Source organism: Henckelia pumila, chromosome 4 (assembly GCF_033568475.1).
Source record: "Henckelia pumila isolate YLH828 chromosome 4, ASM3356847v2, whole genome shotgun sequence".
NCBI classification, from domain to species: domain Eukaryota; kingdom Viridiplantae; phylum Streptophyta; class Magnoliopsida; order Lamiales; family Gesneriaceae; genus Henckelia; species Henckelia pumila.
In genome coordinates this window covers 183,861,102-183,881,173 of record NC_133123.1, presented here as the reverse complement: position 1 = coordinate 183,881,173, position 20,072 = coordinate 183,861,102, and the positions used below count along the sequence as shown (strand labels likewise).

At 38.4% G+C, this 20,072-nt stretch overlaps 1 long non-coding RNA gene across 1 annotated transcript; it reads left to right on the top strand.

The window, feature by feature from the left end:
• Positions 1 to 989: 989 nt before the first annotated feature.
• On the top strand, positions 990 to 12,917 carry LOC140866793 (uncharacterized). Its single transcript, XR_012144973.1, has 2 exons — positions 990 to 1,236; positions 12,643 to 12,917. It is a non-coding gene; the product is annotated as an uncharacterized lncRNA (long non-coding RNA).
• Positions 12,918 to 20,072: the final 7,155 nt, after the last annotated feature.

Sequence of the window (20,072 nt, the reverse complement as noted above, 5' to 3'; positions counted from 1 at the left end):
TATAGGTATCAGTAAGCATCAGAGTGCGCAGCGAAAGCTTATTTGGTCCAACTCACGTAGGTGCAAAGTTGGAAAACTTAGTGTTGACCTGGTCTAAGGTATTCGAATCTAGTTAGTAGGTCTTGAATTTCGAGGACGAAATTTCATTTAAGGGTGAAGGAATTGTGGCGCCTAAAATCCAATCTACTAAATCGTATGCATTAAATTTAATAAATATTATGATTATTATTTTTATGTTTTATCTGATTTAAATTCTTTATTTGAATTATGTGCTAATAGAATATTTGATTATTTATTCAAATGATTTTATAGTGCAATTTATTTGTTTTAAAGATTTTAAAGGTTTAATCTTGCTTATTTAAATGATTTTAATTGTTTAGTTTATTCGTTCAAATGATTTTAACTCTTTAGTTTATTTGTTTAAATATTTTTGAGTGTCCAAATTATTTATTTTAAATCATTTGAGTTTAGCGGTTAATTATTTTAAACTATTTTAAATATCTAGCATATTTATTTAAATCCTTTTCTATTTCTCAAATCATTTTAAAGGTTTTTATTTCCTTCGTGTATTTATTTAATTTATTTTTAAACGTTTGTCTAGTTTGTTTAAATTATTTTAAATTGCTCTGCTTGTTATTAAATATTTTACTCGTTGTCGTGACATCAGAATATTTAATGTGTTAATTGCCTAAATATTACATTTTTTCCCGCGCATTAGAATTTTTAATTATTTTTTATCTTTTGCGAAAATTAGTATTTTAATTCCCGGACTAGTGAAAATCAAATTTAATATTTTAAATTAGTTTTTTTAAGCTTGTATTTTTATTTAGTGCGATTTAATTTATAGTCATAATTGCTATTATGGTTTAGCACTTTTTAAAAGTGTGTAGCACTTTTTCCTAAATTTCACACACTCACATTTTTTTCTAGAGTTATACCTATACTTATGCACTTGAACTCAAAGTGAAACCTAGCCTCCAATCCACACACAACACACGCCTACACACATACACACCCTACGACATTTTCCCCTGTTTTTCAAGCCATTCCATCGGCTTTCTCTTCTTCTTCTTCTTCTTCTACAACCCGCTGCCGCAGCTTCTTCTCCGGCGAGACACCTCCTAGGCGAGCTGGTCGAAGCTTCTTCTTCTTCCTTGAGCACGGTTCAGCACCATTTCCAACTCCCTTCTCGGCCCAACTCACTCGAGCCCTTAAATTTTGTTTTTGGTAGCTTAGGCAAGGATAATGGCTTCTTTGCTTCACCTTGTAGATTATTATATGTTGTGTGTTTCATTTCTTGTTATATTAAAAAATTCTTAAGTAAATTTCCTTGCCCTGTTCGAAGTCATTTCTGCCCTGCTCTTTGAAATATTTTTCAGGAAGTTCTTGCATTTGTTTGAATTGGTTTGCTACTATGATTTATAGATTTATGTTTTTGCATTTGTTTGGTGGTTGTCCATAGCATGAATTCAAGCTTGTCCAGAATTTTTCCTTAGCATTGTGGTTCTAAAATTTCAGATTTCTTTTCGTAGCTTGTGGTGTTCGAATTCCAGAGTTTTTCCTTAGATTGCTTGTTCGAAATTTCAGATTATTTCCTTGGCTTGTGTGTTCGAAATTTCAGAGTTTTCCTTAGCTTGTGGTTCGAGCATTTCCCAGGATTTTTCATAGCATCTGTTCGATAAATTTTCGGAATTCTTCATGGCTTGTTGTTCGAATAACTTCCAGAAATTTTCATAACTTGTTGGTTCGAGCATTTTCCAGATTTTTCCTACATGCTATGTGGTTCGAATTTTTCAGCTTTCTTCATGCTTGTTGGTTCGAATAATTTCCAGGTTTATTCACGTCTTGTGTTCGAAACTGTCCAGTTTTTTTTTATTCATGGCTTGTGGTTGAGTAAATGTCAGAAATTGTTCATCACGTTGGTTCGGTTTTTGTGTTTTGTGTTGGAAAACTGGCGTTCAGATCAATCACGATTGATACCCGGTGCAGCGGAAGTTTAAAATTTTTAGTATGGAACAATTCCATAGTGTGGGTATCAACCATACAATTAAATTATTTGTGTGTGTAAAATTAAATAACTATTATTAAATTTTACCTTTAATCTCGAAGCGAGATTATTGGACACCACACAGATTTCTCTGCGCTTCTTGTATCTCCCTGGAACTGATGAACAAGCTTTCCTTCAATCAGGTCCACGAATGGAGGTTTAATCCCTCTGATAGATTGCACTAGAAAATCTATCAGAAGTTTTCTGCGAAGAGAATAACGAATTTGATTCGCTAATCCTGTCTGCAATTCAAAATCACAGACCGGAAAATCTCTGACAGAGAGAGGGAGGGGCGGCCGAATTTCTAGAGAGAGCTAGGGTTTTTTTTTCTTCGAAAACTGTCTCTCAAAATTATGACCAACTGTGTGTAATTTCTATACTGCAATAACTTATTTATAATGCAGGCCACTAACACCTTAGGGCCCATTAGTCATAAGTTGAGGCCCGACAAGCAAAGCCCGCATGTTCAGAAATTAATATAAAATTCATCGTGACTCCGATTGATAAACCGATTTTACCAATGTGCACAGAAACCATTTCTGCACATTTTAAAGTCAAGATAAATTTTCCTGAATCCGAATTCAGTGGTTTCCAAAAATGTACATCCCTATGTCATTTTAGGAAATCCTACTCCCTTACTCTTATTTAAGAAGTCCAACTTCTTTATTCATTAAATTTAACTCTTTAAATTTAACTATCTCAACGGGGATTAAAACTCCATTACACTGTGTGACCCTCAATGGTTCAGGGATACAGCTAGCCGTGGGCTCACAACTCCTTGTTACTCGGAACAACGATTTCCGACTTGCCCAACGAATCATGGTAAAGCGCCTAGCAACATCGCCCCATGATTCCCTAGGTATCACTGATAGTGCCTACAAGAACCAGTAGATTTTGGTTAGCGTACAGTACGGTCCCTTCATCCATATATCCCGATCGAATCAACAACCATTGGTATATCGAGAGTCGCTCAAGATTCGATAACTATGCAATACATCTTGAAGATCAAATTAGTGACATCGCATGTGCTACTAAGAAACCATTTCTTAAATCACATCAAGTACTCTGGCCAGAGATTCGTCACACTAATATCTCCTCAGATCGCATAGGATATCCACACTCGCAAGTATGTGGTGAATCCTTGACAACAATGCATCGACTTCTATATGTGTTGTAACTGTACCCAATCTCGACACCTGATGACCCCCATAGAGTCGGTAAACGAGTCAAAGCACAGTACTAGCATATAGAGTCTCCATGATGTTTCAAGTAGTAAGGACTAATGGTGTACAACCAAAACCGCGGACTTTATCCACTCGATAAGTGATAACCACTTGGAAAAGTCCGGATAGGGTAGTTCGATTATTCATCCTATGAATATCCATTTGCATGCTTCGAACATCTCCATGTTCCCTACCAATGAAACGTGGTACTCCGCATCGCAAATGCTAGTCTCAAACTCGAGCGATCCTTATCCTTATTATCGGACGGCTCAATCGACTAGGAACAGTTTAGAATATACAGTGACTATAAGATGTATTTCATGATAGACATCCCCATGTTCTACCACATCTTACATACACTATAGTATATTCAAGGTCTTTATCAAAACAACAATAGTATATCATAATATAACAATATGAAGAAAGATAAAGTCATTGCCATTAATAAAAGTGTAAATTACATTAAACAAAAGATCGTTTGTACAAAGAGTCATCAAAGCCCATAGCCACAAGTTGGCTCACTGGGCACCCACTCTTTCAATCTCCCACTTGCCCTATAGCCAACTAGTCATACTACGTAGACCCATTGCTTCGCGATGTTTGTCAAACAATGGTCCTGGCAAGGGCTTAGTAAGCGGATCAGCGATATTGTCTGCAGAGGCCATTCGTTCGACAGTGATGTCTCCTCTTTCCACAATCTCCCGGATGATGTGGTATTTCCTCAGTACGTGTTTGGATCTTTGATGAGACCTTGGTTCCTTTGCTTGAGCAACGGCACCCGTGTTGTCACAGTACACCGGGACTGGACCAACAAATTCAGGAATGACGCCCAACTCTTGGACGAACTTCCTCATCCAAACGGCCTCTTTAGCAGCAGCTGATGCTGCAATGTATTCAGCCTCAGTGGTGGAATCCGCTGTGGTGTCCTGCTTGGAACTCTTCCAAGAGACAGCACCGCCATTGAGCATGAACACAAATCCAGAGGTTGACTTCGAGTCATCCACGTCACTTTGGAAGCTAGAGTCGGTATAGCCTTCCAATTTCAGATCTCGTCCTCCATATACCATGAACATATTCTTAGTCCTTCGTAAGTACTTAAGAATGTCCTTCACGGCTTTCCAATGCATTTGACCAGGATTAGCCTGATATCTGCTCGTGACACTCAGAGCAAATGCTACATCCGGTCTGGTAGATATCATCCCATACATGATACTACCTATAGCTGACGCATATGGTACATGTGTCATATTCTCTATCTCTGCATCAGTCTTGGGACACATAGACTTGGATAAAGAAACTCCATGACACATGGGTAGATGTCCTCTCTTGGACCCATCCATTGAAAACCGTTTCAATATGGTGTCGATGTAGGTTGATTGAGTGAGTCCTATCATTCTCTTAGATCTATCTCTATAGATCTGTATCCCAAGAATGTAGGATGCCTCACCCAAATCCTTCATCGAGAATCTACCTGATAACCATATCTTTGTTGACTGCAACATCCCTACATCATTCCCAATGAGTAGGATGTCATCAACATAAAGTACTAAGAATGTCACAGCATCCTTAACTACTTTCTTGTACACGCACGGTTCCTCCGGGTTCTTGATGAAACCAAAATCTTTTATTGTTTCATCAAATTTCTGGTTCCAACTTCTTGATGCTTGTTTAAGACCATAAATTGATCTCTGAAGCTTGCATACCTTATGCTCGCTTCCCATGGATGTGAACCCCTCCGGCTGCTTCATATAGATTTCTTCCTTAATGTCTCCATTAAGAAAAGCAGTCTTCACATCCATTTGTCATATCTCATAGTCATACCGTGCAGCTATGGCAATAAGGATTCTTATGGACTTGAACATTGCAACTGGTGAAAAGGATTCATCATAGTCAACTCCTTGTCTTTGAGTGTAACCTTTCGCCACCAATCGCGCCTTGTAGGTCAATACCTTACCATCAGGCCCAAGCTTTCTCTTGTAGATCCATTTACACCCTATTGGAACAATTCCATCAGGAGGATCTACTAAAGACCAAACTTGGTTTGTATGCATTGAATCCAATTCAGACTGCATAGCTTCAAGCCATAAATTTGAATCCGCATCAGAAATTGCTTCCTTGAAGTTTCTTGGATCACATCCAATGTCGGGTTCATCTTGATCCCCTTCAAGAAGAAGACCATATCGAATAGGAGGTCTAGAAGTCCTCTCGGATCTTCTAGGTTCAGGCGTGTCCAGTAATGGTTCCTGAGGCGTAGGATCGTTATTTTGTATTTCGGGTTCTTCTCGAACTTCTTCGAGTTCCATCATCTCGCCTTTCTTATCCAATAAGAACTCCTTCTCCAAGAAGGTGGCATTCCTAGAAACAAACACCTTTGTTTCAGCAGGATAATAGAAATAATATCCGATTGAATTCTTCGGATACCCTACAAAATAACATAAGCTGGATCGACTATCCAACTTATCTCCCACTGTCTGCTTCACGTAAGCAGGACATCCCCAAATCCTTAAGTACGAATACTTAGGAGCTTTGCCATTCCATAACTCGTATGGTGTTTTGTCCACTGCTTTAGTGTGGACGTTGTTCAACAACAATACCGCCGTTTCAAGCGCATAGCCCCAAAACGAAGGTGGAAGCTCAGTGAAGCTCATCATGGATCGAATCATGTCCAACAAAGTTCGATTACGACGCTCCGATACACCATTAAGCTGTGGTGTCATAGGAGGAGTCCACTGAGAGAGAATCCCATTCTCTTTTAGATAGTCCAAAAAATTGGTACTTAAGTATTCTCCACCTCGATCTGATCGAAGTGCTTTAATACTTTTACCTAGCTTATTTTCTACTTCAGCCTTGAATTCTTTGAAATTTTCAAATGTTTCATACTTATATTTCATTAAATATAAATACCCATACCTTGAATAATCATCAGTAAAGGTAATGAAGTAGGTGTGGTCATGTTGAGTCCCAACTCTAAATGGACCACAAACATCTGTATGGATCAAATCCAACAGATTTTGACTACGCTCAGGTTTCCCCTTAAAAGGAGATTTAGTCATTTTCCCTTTTAGGCAGGATTCACAAGTAGGTAGAGAGTTAATATCAGACATATCAAACATGCCCTCTCCCACTAGCTTGTTCATCCTCCTTGAGGAAATATGACCTAGTCTAGCGTGCCAAAGGTTTGCCGGGTTTTGACTATCGATTTTCCTTTTGTTTGTTGTCGCCGGTTTATCAACATAATTTATTGGAACGTCTTTTAGTTTTAAGTTGTATAGATCATTTTCAAGTTGTCCATTTCCAATCAAACATTCATTCTTGTAAATATTGCAAATCCCATTCACAAAATTGCAAGAATAACCATCTCTATCTAGCATAGAAACAGAAATAATGTTTTTAATTAAATCCGGAACAAATAAAACATCTCTTAAAAATAACTTAAAACCGTTCTGCAAAATTAAACAAACATCTCCAATGGCTGTAGCTTCAACTCTGGAACCATTCCCGAGCCTCAGCTGGGTCTCACCCATTCTAAGCCTGCGACTTCTTGTCATCACCTGCAAATCATTGCAAATGTGAGATCCACATCCGGTATCCAATACCCAAGAAGTAGTATTAAGTGAAATGTTTATTTCAATATAGAACATACCCTTTGCAGTTCCCAACTGCTCTAGATATTCCTTGCAGTTGCGCTTCCAATGACCGGGCTTCTTGCAGTAATGGCAAACATCCTTGGATTTTCCATTGTTTGAAGCCTTTGTCTTGTGCTTCTTCTCGGGTTCGACTTTCTTGGGTGGGGCAGAACGTTTCTTACCCTTCGTACTTGGCCCCTTCTTAGCAGAAGATGAGGAGCCCACCAAGAAAGCTGGTTTATCCTTCTTTAGTGTGGATTCATATGTCACAAGCATATTGACCATCTCTTCAAGGGTGGCCTCTATCTTGTTCATATTAAAATTTACCACAAATCCATCAAACGAAGAAGGAAGAGACAGAAGCAGTAAATCCACGTTGAGTTCATGCTCCAACACCAAATCAAGAGTTGCTAACTTCTGTATGAGCCAAATCACTCGTACCCCATGATCACGGACCGAAGTCCCTTCACGCATGCGACACGTCATTAGCTCCTTAACAGTAGCGAACCTTTCAGCCCTCGATTGAGCCCCAAAAAGTTCCTTGAGTTGAGCGTGAATGTCAGCAGCATTCACGGTGTCCTCAAATCGCCTCTGGAGTTCATCAGACATCGAGGCTTGCATATAGCATTTGGTCTTGATGTCATGGTCCCACCATGCATCAAGTTTGGCCAATTCCTCCGGACTTACGTCAGCTGGTGCTTCCTTCGGAGGTGATTTCTCTAACACGTAGAGCATCTTCTCCGAAGTCAAGACAATCTTCAACTTCCGGAACCATTCCGTATAGTTTGCGCCAGTCAACTTGTTTTGTTCGAGGATCGAGAATAATGGATTACGCGAATTCATTGTATGAAATACTGAAAAGAAAAACAGACATATATCAATGATTGTTTAAGCAATTTACTAAGACATAAAATAGGCGAATTTAATTTTATGAATCTCACTCCCACTATTTTAACGATTTCACTACCCTCTAGTGAAAACGGGAAACTTTTTCCTTAGTGAGAACATGGAGTCCAATTGACAAACTTATGGTCCCGAATAATATCAGCCAACCATAATTCTCAAAAGGTAGAGCCCAATTGCTTCCAAAGCAACCCCCATGTATTTACCTCATGTCCAATAAGGGCCCAATAATATGACGCCGTTTATAGTGACATGTCAAGATGACCCATCAATATTAATTTGTGATGGACGGTCGCCATGTGGATCCCCAATAATATGAGCCGATCCCATGGGAGTTCCACCCAACTTACAACATGTGTCGATCCAATGTACAGCTTTCCGACGGACGGGCCCCCCCAATAATATGAGCCGGACCGTATCTGCGGGTAGCATCACATACATTGACCGTTGATGGAAGGTAGGAACATTTAAACAAATTTAAATTTCCTTTATTTATCTTGATATCAATTTTAAATCATATTTAAAATGAGGGATTTTTAATTATGAAAATTTGTCTCATCATTTTTCAATTTATTGTATGCTTGCCGGATTCATACAATTATGTCTAAAACATGCATAAAATCATAATATCATATATTATATATAGGATGATCGATTCCATTTCTAATTGACTCGTGGTTGCCAATCACGAGTCTTAGTCCAATCCTAGGTAATATGCAGTATGCAATGCAATCCTATTACATTAGCTTCCAATTTACATTTCTTCGTCTTTATTGTCTGCTGGGCCCACCATCTTCAAATCTTGATCTCCCACTAAATCTAATTATTTACAATAAATAGCAATGACAAGTAGGGGATACATTTTAGGGGTGGGAACGGGCCATAAACCAAGCCCACTTTTATTACATATGACATTCATATTGGGCCATAAACCAGGCCCATTAATAAAACCAACAACAATAAAACAAATGTAAATTCCTAACATACACCTACAAAATTGGTCATGGCAATCGATAATCCTTATCCAATAACATTTAATTCAAAATTAATTTATTGGATATCATGCATATGGCAATTTAAATTTAAACAGGATAAAATCATATTTTATATATAAAATCATATTTTACATATAAAATCATATTTTACCTTTTATTAAATAAAATCATATTTTATCTACAGAATCTAATTTTATAGATAAAATCATATTTTACTTAATATATACATAAGATCAAATCTTATCATCAATTGTACCAAAAATAATTGATTTCAAAATTCAATTTAAGGATAAAATATTAAAATTTTCCAAAAATTCAAATTTATCCAAAAATCAATTTTAAAATTTTCGGACTCGAACAATTCGATCCGATGCCTCGTGAACCAATCAAAAACAATTTTTGACCGGACCAAAAATAAAATTTTAACACATTAAAATTAATTTAAATAAAAAAAATAATAATTTTTCCCGCGGGCAGCGATCCAATCGCTGCCCAGGTTTTGCCCGAAAAAAATTTTTTTTTATTTAAAATATTTATTTTGTTTTAAAAAACCAAGACTCAAAAATTTTTGTACAATCGATTAATTTAATCGTTTGATCTGAGCAACCTGGCTCTGATACCACTGTTGGAAAACTGGCATTCAGATCAATCACGATTGATACCCGGTGCAGCGGAAGTTTAAAATTTTTAGTATGGAACAATTCCATAGTGTGGGTATCAACCATACGATTAAATTATTTGTGTGTGTAAAATTAAATAACTATTATTAAATTTTACTTTCAATCTCGAAGCGAGATTATTGGACACCACACAGATTTCTCTGCGATTCTTGTATCTCCCTGGAACTGATGAACAAGCTTTCCTTCAATCAGGTCCACGAATGGAGGTTTAATCCCTCTGATAGATTGCACTAGAAAATCTATCAGAAGTTTTCTGCGAAGAGAATAACGAATTTGATTCGCTAATCCTGTCTGCAATTCAAAATCACAGACCGGAAAATTTCTGACAGAGAGAGGGAGGGGCGGCCGAATTTCTAGAGAGAGCTAGGGTTTTTTTTCTTCGAAAACTGTCTCTCAAAATTATGACCAACTGTGTGTAATTTCTGTACTGCAATAACTTATTTATAATGCAGGCCACTAACACCTTAGGGCCCATTAGTCATAAGTTGAGGCCCGACAAGCAAAGCCCGCATGTTCAGAAATTAATATAAAATTCATCGTGACTCCGATTGATAAACCGATTTTACCAATGTGCACAGAAACCATTTCTGCACATTTTAAAGTCAAGATAAATTTTCCTGAATCCGAATTCAGTGGTTTCCAAAAATGTACATCCCTATGTCATTTTAGGAAATCCTACTCCCTTACTCTTATTTAAGAAGTCCAACTTCTTTATTCATTAAATTTAACTCTTTAAATTTAACTATCTCAACGGGGATTAAAACTCCATTACACTGTGTGACCCTCAATGGTTCAGGGATACAGCTAGCCGTGGGCTCACAACTCCTTGTGACTCGGAACAACGATTTCCGACTTGCCCAACGAATCATGGTAAAGCGCCTAGCAACATCGCCCCATGATTCCCTAGGTATCACTGATAGTGCCTACAAAAACCAGTAGATTTTGGTTAGCGTACAGTACGGTCCCTTCATCCATATATCCCGATCGAATCAACAACCATTGGTATATCGAGAGTCGCTCAAGATTCGATAACTATGCAATACATCTTGAAGATCAAATTAGTGACATCGCATGTGCTACTAAGAAACCATTTCTTAAATCACATCAAGTACTCTGGCCAGAGATTCGTCACACTAATATCTCCTCAGATCGCATAGGATATCCACACTCGCAAGTATGTGGTGAATCCTTGACAACAATGCATCGACTCCTATATGTGTTGTAACTGTACCCAATCCCGACACCTGATGACCCCCATAGAGTCGGTAAACGAGTCAAAGCACAGTACTAGCATATAGAGTCTCCATGATGTTTCAAGTAGTAAGGACTAATGGTGTACAACCAAAACCGCGGACTTTATCCACTCGATAAGTGATAACCACTTGGAAAAGTCCGGATAGGGTAGTTCGATTATTCATCCTATGAATATCCATTTGCATGCTTCGAACATCTCCATGTTCCCTACCAATGAAACGTGGTACTCCACATCGCAAATGCTAGTCTCAAACTCGAGCGATCCTTATCCTTATTATCGGACGGCTCAATCGACTAGGAACAGTTTAGAATATACAGTGACTATAAGATGTATTTCATGATAGACATCCCCATGTTCTACCACATCTTACATACACTATAGTATATTCAAGGTCTTTATCAAAACAACAATAGTATATCATAATATAACAATATGAAGAAAGATAAAGTCATTGCCATTAATAAAAGTGTAAATTACATTAAACAAAAGATCGTTTGTACAAAGAGTCATCAAAGCCCATAGCCACAAGTTGGCTCACTGGGCACCCACTCTTTCATTTTGATGGTGTTGATTTGGACGGTGAATTAGGAACTACCATGGGTGAAATGTAGTCACATGGTAGTGCTTAGGATGGCTTGGAAGTTAGGTTGTGGATTGGAGTTGAGGCATTTTGAATTTGATGATGGTGGGATCGGTTTTGGTTGAGTGTAGGGGCTGCCATTTTGGAGCTAATTTCAAGCAGGTCAAAGGCGGGTTGTAGTTGTTGGGAACGAGTCTAAGTATTGGTCTTGGTCCTAGTTTATTGGTTTGGAACTTGGGAGTTAAATGGTTAAGTTTTGGGAAAGGTAATGAGCTAGGACTTGTCCATATTTTTCTTAGCGTTGGGGCTGTCTGGAAATGTATAACTAAGGCAGGGTTAAAAGTGATATTTTGTTATGTGCTCGGGTCTAGAACGTTTCTTAGATGTCAGGATTATTTTGGTTCAAGCCGGAATCAATTCGGTTAAGTCTTGGTCGAGTTCTAGATTTTTGAATGTAAAGGTGCAGAATTCTGGGCTTTTAAGCTTGCTGCCCGGAAATAATTTTTATAAAATTAATGATTGCTTAGGAAATAATATTCGAGGATGATTTCTTGGCTTAGTTCTAAGTGTCGTGGAGTCGTGGTTTCAAGCGAAATCTTTTTTTATTAAGAATCGAGCAAGTTACATATTTTACGGGAGAACCGCTCCAATTTGCCTTAAGCGCTAAATTATGGTTTAGTTTTCCCATCCTTTGGTTTGTTTCCTAAATCACAATCTCGGTCATTCTTGTGTGAGTCATATGCATGATTATCGATCAACATTTACATGTACATCATATTTACATATGCATGCTAAGCCTCATATTTATGAATGAAAGAAAGTATTTTACGAACGAAGTGAGATGATTGTGACTACAGTAAAATTCATGTGTTTGGACGGGCTGAGAGACATCTTAGCTTCCCTTACCGAAATTCATGTGTATGGACAGGATAGGAGAAATCTTGGCTTCCCATACAAACCATAGGGCAAGACGGGTTGGGTGTTATGCTGACTTCCTTACGGCATAGTGCACTGCAGCCATGATCATGATCGAAACCCAAAGAGTCACAATCCAAGGATCTAAGTTCACAGTTTCAGTTCAAGTCATTTATATACATGTTCAGTACAATATATTCAGTTTCATTGTTCATGTTATACTTAGCCATGCATATGTTACATTCATATTCACGTCATTTATTCAGAAATCATTTATTTAAGTTGAAGGGCACAAAGTATTTTATTATATGTTATTTTTAATCTGTTTGTGCTTGTATTTATGTAGTACTCGTTATCCCCCCCCCCCCCCCCATATTCTTGCTGAGTCTTTTAGGCTCACTACACTTATTGTTTTCAGGTGAGGAGTACTTCACTGAGATCGAGGGGCAGGATCCCCAAGGCGAGGTCATCGGTGGTACAGGCCCTTGACCGTTGTGCTTTTAGTTATTCCGCAACCTCTGATGTTGTCTTTTTATTTATGAGATGTAGTATTTCATACACTGTCAGTCACTTGCAGGATGTGTTTTCCCTGCTTTAGAATATTTGTCATGTAAACTTAATAGTTTATTATTCTGCAACTGTGTGGGATTAACTTCCCTTTTCTAGATTCTATGATTATCGTATTTGGATTTTTATCATGTGTTTATTTATTTGTTATGTTTTGCTGAGCGTGTCAGTTGGGCTTATAATAGTTTAAATCGAGTCATGAAATTTTTTTTAAAATTCTGCAATTCTTTATTTATTATTTATATTTTAGAGGGTTAGGGTCGTCACACATTCGGTTTTAACCGGGGAGGATTTTCCACTCGTAGTTGGAGAGATTTTCATAGAGATTATATCTCATCCATCGGGGGTTACACATATAGCCGTGACACACCCGATCGAGCAATGAGAATCTCTAGGTTCGAAGCATGAATGAATTACATCTGTCAGAGTATGCTTGTATCGATTCTTGGACATACGAGAAACTTCATGCCCAAAATCAATACGTATACAATGATTTAAAGTTAATTGAATACTGTATTTTGTTGTAAACAGTATTTCAGTTGTAAATAATGAATCATCAGACTCTGGTTGTATCATTTCAAGTTATTGGTTGTACACTTTCATTGAATTTTTGGATTCTAGTTATTTGTATTACATGGAATTGTAATAAAAACATTGTACATAACTTGAAACAATGATATGTGAATTATCTTTGAGATTGATCCAAGCGATTTGTGTATTTCAACTGTTGTGATTTTGCTAAGGTTTAGCATGTGTTTGTTGATTTTTCTAGGTGTTTTCCTAGGATGGCTTATTTAATCATGGACTAAGTTAGTGCCAGAGATGAGGTGATTCATCAGGGGCTTGGGTATTGTTCTAAGTTGTTTTCCTTAGAACAGTGAGCTATTTGACTTTCTTAGGTTGTAACCTGGTGATGATGGATTTTCATCAGTGTGCCAGGTTGAGTAATACCAAGAGTTGTGGATTGTAACCAGGATTAGACGTGGGAAGGCTACTCAGTCTAGGTATTTGGTAATAGTCACGATGGGATATGACCTTGGTGTGGATAGATATCCAATTCGGTATCAGTGGTTTAGATATCGTCTGGCTTTTGCCAGATATGTTGGGTTGGGTTTTCTATTGTCAGAACCAGTCTTGGAGGGATTTCCTTGACACGTGGTTGTTCTGAGCAGAAAGGTTTTGACCTTGAGATAGATCTAGACTAGTGGATCTAGTAGGTAGCCTGATTTCTACTAGTGTTGATGCGAAGTTTCTTCCGAAGTCTTCATGGATGAAGCATAGGATTCCTTGTGATAGGATTGATCCAGGTTACCGGATTGTAAGCTGTTTTGGGTATTGCCCAGTGATGATAGACCTCAGTAGTGTATTATATCAAGTGTTGAGGACTGTACTGGATTGTTCAGGACAGAAAGGAAGCGTGACCTACACCAGTGTTCTCTGGGAGATTGTTCCAGATTTAGACTATTTGTGGGAGGTTACCCCAGTCTTGATTTGTGACACAGTCGTAGAAAGAGATATAACTACCAGGAGTATGTTCAACGATAGTGTAATCTTTCTAACTTGTAGTAAATATTTGATTTGGCGAGTCTTGGTGTTCATCTCGAATGAACGAGATAGTTGATAGTAGGTCCAGAATGGTGCAGGATTGGTACCAATGACTACTTGTAACTATTTTCGGACTCTGTCGGGAATAGGTATGTCGAATCAAGTGTGATTCTTGTGATTCCAAGTGTTTTGGAATTTGCAGATTTGTGGCAGCAAGATCAGTTATAGTGATCGAGCCATGTAAGTTTTATTAATCATTGATCGTCTGATTTGGGTTGATACTGTCAGGTCGAGCGTGAGCCACAGTAAATCGACGGGGTCGATAAGTTTATGATGATCCTTGATTGATTTGGGATATAGTAAAATCGGATGTGCTTGGGATAATACTATAAGCTAATATGCTTAGTAGTTGATCATTGGTAATGTTTAAGTAACAGCGATTCGAGTGCCTTTAAGATTCTCTAATTTGTTGGGGATCTCCAGGAATGCAGGGTACGAAAAATTTTTGGGTTTCTGCGGATCACGGTAATTAGTTGTAGTTTGACTATTGTGGTCTTAGTTATATTGGTAGCGTTGGTGAGATTATCAGTGACATATTTGATCTAAGTATTGCTTGGTGTTAGAAATGGTTGGCCCAGTTCGCAAAAATGGGACTAAGTAAATATTCCAAGTGGTCAGTAGACGACTTCGGAGACTGTTAGCTGAGTATTTTGCTTGGAAGTTTCCAGCAGTATTCTCGAGAGTTGTCCTTGAGTCTTGACAAGTGCTTACGGATTTCAATGAGCATTAGCAGGGTTAACATCAGTTGCTTTATTCATGGGATAAGACAGCAGCCGAGACTTGTGTTCTCAGAGTCTGGAGTGATTGTTGTCACTAATTTCCCAGTATGTTCTGATGTGCTGTGCCATTGATACGATGGAATCGATTTGGATCGATCTGATAAGATAGCTGGATTTTCGCTAGTATTGAGGAATTCATGAGGGATCGAGGTGAACCAGTTTTGTTCATCTCAGTTCATAAGTCAAGATCTTGTGATAATTTACCGTTATCCAGGACGGGATAACCAATTTTGTGTTTCAAGTATTATCTCGGGTGATGAGAAAGATGTAATCATTCGATACAGACTACTAATGCCGAGGATGGTGTTAGCCCATCTAAGTTTTTGGTGGGATAGTAGTGTATTTCAGAGACAACAACCTCAACGATTAAGAAAAACGATAAATTGTGGACAATGACATTGTCACAATTGGAGGTATTAGACAGAGAGTTTTCCATCTATTAACTTAGTTGGTGTTCTCTGGGAACGTTAGCCAGCATCGAGCGGATAAGTATGGAAAGTACGTATTCTAATGCTAGGAATATTTGAGAACTTGTTTTTATCCATGGCAGGATGACCAGTATGATCGCGTACATGCTATCTACGATAGAAAAATTCGGATCAAGGTTGATCGTGATCAGTTTGAAGTTTTTAGATAAAAATGGTAGTGTGCAGCGATAGTGTTGCTGTGCGATGAGTGACGGGGTAGTGCCATTTCTTTTAACATGAGATATTGGTTTTAGGAATAAATATTTAACCTTAGTGATAAGGTGTAACTCGGATGAGTACTCTGAAAGAGATCGCTAGAATGGGATACTGAGATTACAAATAAGGACGTTTGGTTAAATTTCTCGTGGTAACACCAAGGATGTGATGCTAGTGTTAGACTAGTGGGATACAATGTATTTGTATCTTGTATTCTCGTTTGGTAGCGAAAGAGCCCATGCGTGTCTAGAGATAGCTGATGACTAGTTACGGTCTTAGCAGGAGTGTCACCGCTAAGATTCGTATTCAATTTTGCTGATTTAGTAAGAGTTGGTTTTTTACGAGCAATCAGGAGGCTAAAGTAATCTCGTGATATTCGGTTAGATATCCAAAGGATTGTGTTAATAGCCAGTTAGTAGCTATTATTACACAGTCAGTGATTGAGATCACACAAGTATGTTGAACAGTGAGTTCTCGATAAACTCTTGTGCCATCAGATAAGGATTTGGAATAATTGTCTGTTGGTGCTACCTTGTCGTTTTCAAACGAGCAATGATTGAATGACGGTAGTCAATAGTGCTATGCATTTCCAGCGAGATTGCGGAGGATAAGGCAGTTGTTTAAATATAAGAGAAAGTGATTACCTGGAATTATTGTTAAGGAACGCGAGTTTAGAATCAACGCAGAATTATGAACAGAATTCGTGTCTTATTGGGTTCAGTTTTAGACAAATCGTGTAAATTTTAGCAAAAGTTTGAGTTGTCGAAAGTTATTCGACCAGATGTTTCGAATCAGTGAATGGGATAAAGTGGTCTACGTTGCGTTCTAGGGATTTCCATAGATTTCGAGGATGAAATATTTTAAGTGGGGGAGAATGTAGGAACCCGTATCCAGAATTTATGATCGATGAGTAATTAGTAAAGAGATCATGTTTAGACTAAGTAAAACATGATTAAGAAAATTTCCAAATGGGTCTACGGATTTCGAAAATGGATTCAGGACACTCAAGAATTTCTTGGAGGGTCGCACTGGATCAAACGATCCGATGAGAGAATGGACCATCAGAACTTGGTGCAGATCGTACGCTCCGATGAGAGAACGGACGGTCCGATCTTGAGAATCCAGCTGTCCAGGATATTAAGTAAGCAGTGACATCATGAGGGTACATCGGACGCTCCGATGCATGGATCGGACGGTCCGATCTGTACCCGGGACAGGTGTATGGTTGCATGTAAATGAATTGACGCGTGGCGGGAAAGCAGACGGTCTGATGCAGGGATCAGATGGTCTGATGGAGATCGGATGCTCCGATGGCATGATCGAACGGTCCGATCGTTGTCTATAAATATGGGGTTTGAGAGCCTCATTTGGTGCTTATTTCCAACTTCTTCCGAGTTTATCGATATACATGCTTCCGTAGTCAGCCCTTTGCCCTTGCACTAGTGCGGAGAGCACTAATACTTATCTTATGGCTAAGTACATCTGCCACAGGATTTGTAGTACCCAGATGGTGCTTAATCTCACAATCATAGTCCTTGAGAAGATCCATCCAACGATGTTGTTGCATGTTCAACTCTTCCTAAGTGACCAAATAGTTCAAACTCTTGTGGTCCGAAAGGATTTCAAACCGCTCACCATACAGATAATGGCGTCAAATATTCAATGCAAACACGATCGCTGCAAGTTGTATATCATGCACATAGTAATTCCCTTCGTGGGTCTTCAAATACCTTGAAGCATAGGAAATAACATGTCTATTCTTTGTCAACACATAGCCCAACCCTTGAAGAGATGCAGTAGTAAAAACAACATAGCCTCTGGGTCCAGATGGTAATGCAAGAATAGGTGCGGTAGTCAGTCGGCTCCTCAACTTGTCAAAGCTCTGCTCACACACGCTTGACCAGACAAAAGAAATATCCTTCTTTGTCAACTATGTCAATGGTCTAACAATTTGTGACAAATTCTCGATGAATCGCCGATAATGCCCTGCTAAACCCATAAATCAATGAATATCAAAAGCTGTCATAGGACACGACCAGTTTAATATAGCTTCAATCTCACTCGGGTCAACTGATACACGTTCCCGAGAGATGACATGACCAAGGAATACCACTCGATCAATCCAAAACTCGCACTTATTGAACTTGGCATATAACTGCTTCTCACAGAGAATATGCTGTAACGCCCCAAATTTATCTTAATGGACTTTATTTGAGATAATCAGAGTTTTTAGAAGTCGGGGCCGATTCGATTTTGATCAGGGACTAAAATGAAATTTTCGGAAAATTCAGGGACTGAAACGCCAATTGTGGTTTTGTTATATTATGGAGGCCTTGACTAGTCTCCTCATCACTTCATCTCCTTCCCCATCGCCTCCTCCCTCCATTGTAGTGCTTCCCTTGTTCTTCGAGCTTCCAGATTTCTCCCCGAGCTCGATCCGTCCGTTGGAATTTATTTCTGAAGGCAGATTAGCGATCACGTCTGCGAGAGCTTCGTTCTATAGTAAGTTTTTCTTCGATCAGCTAGACTTCTATTTTCGGATGTTGTTAGAATCGATTGAGTTTGGAGTATGTTGATCTTGGCAGAGTTCTGATCGTTTATTCTCTGTCGGTTTTGAAATAGAGCGTCGTTCGGAATTGTTTTGATTTTTGGAAGATTATTTCAAAATTTGAGATTTTAGATTTGAAGGATTTGAATTGTTTTGATGATATTGAGATGATTATAAGTTTATTGAATTGATATCTTGCTGTCTTCATTTCCGGTTTGATCAGTTTATAGTCGTTATGCCGTCAGTTTGAGTTTTGGATATCGTTCAATATTTTGATCGTATCGAGTTTGATTGAGCTTTTGGATGTCGATATTGATCCTATTGACTTCTTATGATATATTGAATTGAAGTCAGCAGATTTGCGAGGTAGCAGCTTTGGTCAGTTGGAAGATTGAAGTCGGTACAGCATCGATTTTCTTATTTATCGATTGAAGAAGTTGATTGAGTTTTGAAAGAGTTTGATTGGATATTGACTATTATCCTTGTTATTGATTTCATATTGAAGTACCTTCGAAGCGAATGAGGTAAAAGATGACTTAGAATTGAATGGAACGATTAACTCGAATTAGACTTTATTCGAGTGTTCCGAAGAAATCACATACTTGCTTGATTGAATGTTTATTTGAATGCATGAGATTATATGTAACGCCCCGTTTTTATCTTAAATGAGTTTATTTGAGTTAATCAGAGATTACAGAGTTCTCGAGCCGGTTTGATTTTGATCAGGGTCCTTTGTGCAAATTTTGGAAATTCCAGGGACTAAAATGCAAATATTGATTTTTATATATTATCTACACTTGGATTTGATTGGAGAAGCTTTCTTCTCCTTCCTCAAGCACGCCTCCTCCATTGTAGACGCCACTTTTGAGCTTTTGAGCTTTGTGATTTCATCCCGAGCTCGATCCGTCCGTTGGAAATTATTTCTGAAGGCAGATTATCGATCACTGCAGTGAGAGCTCTGTTATATCGTAAGTTCTTCTTCGATCCGATACATTCTAGTTTTTTGATGTTGTTAGAATCGTTCTAGATTCGAGTATGTTGTTCTTGACAGAGTTCTGATCGTTAATTATCTGTCGGTTTTGAAATAGAGCGACGTTCGGAATTGTTATGATTTTTGGAAGCTATTTTCGAAAATGTGAGTTTTGAGATTTGTTGGGTTTGTCTTGTTGTTGTTGTATTAGCATTGAATTGAGTTGTTATCGGCATTGAACTGCCGTCTGCGTTGCCAGTTTGTTCAGTTATAGCCGTTATGCCGTCGGTTTGAGTTTTGGGGATTTTGAACCGTTTTTGAGTTGTTGGAACTTGGCTTATAAGTTGATCTTGGTTATTGATCATTCATTTGTCTCCGTACAGATCCATTTGGAGGTATCAAGCCCAGTGTTAGCAGCTGTTTGATCGTTTCCGAGATTTGAACAAAGAACGGTATAGAGCATTTCCTTGAACCGTTGCCTTGTTGTTGTTAGATTGTATAGTTGTTGATACAGTCTCTTTTGTAGCGTATCCGGAGTTGGAAGCTACTGCATTGAAAGGTAAAAGCAGTCATCATAGCGGGATAGCATACTCGGGACTGTGGTTCTCGAGTTTTCCCTTTTGAAATCACGTACTTGCATCTACACTTGTTCTAGCATGAGGAACTTGTGTTTTGTTTGATTGTTTTGGCTTTTGT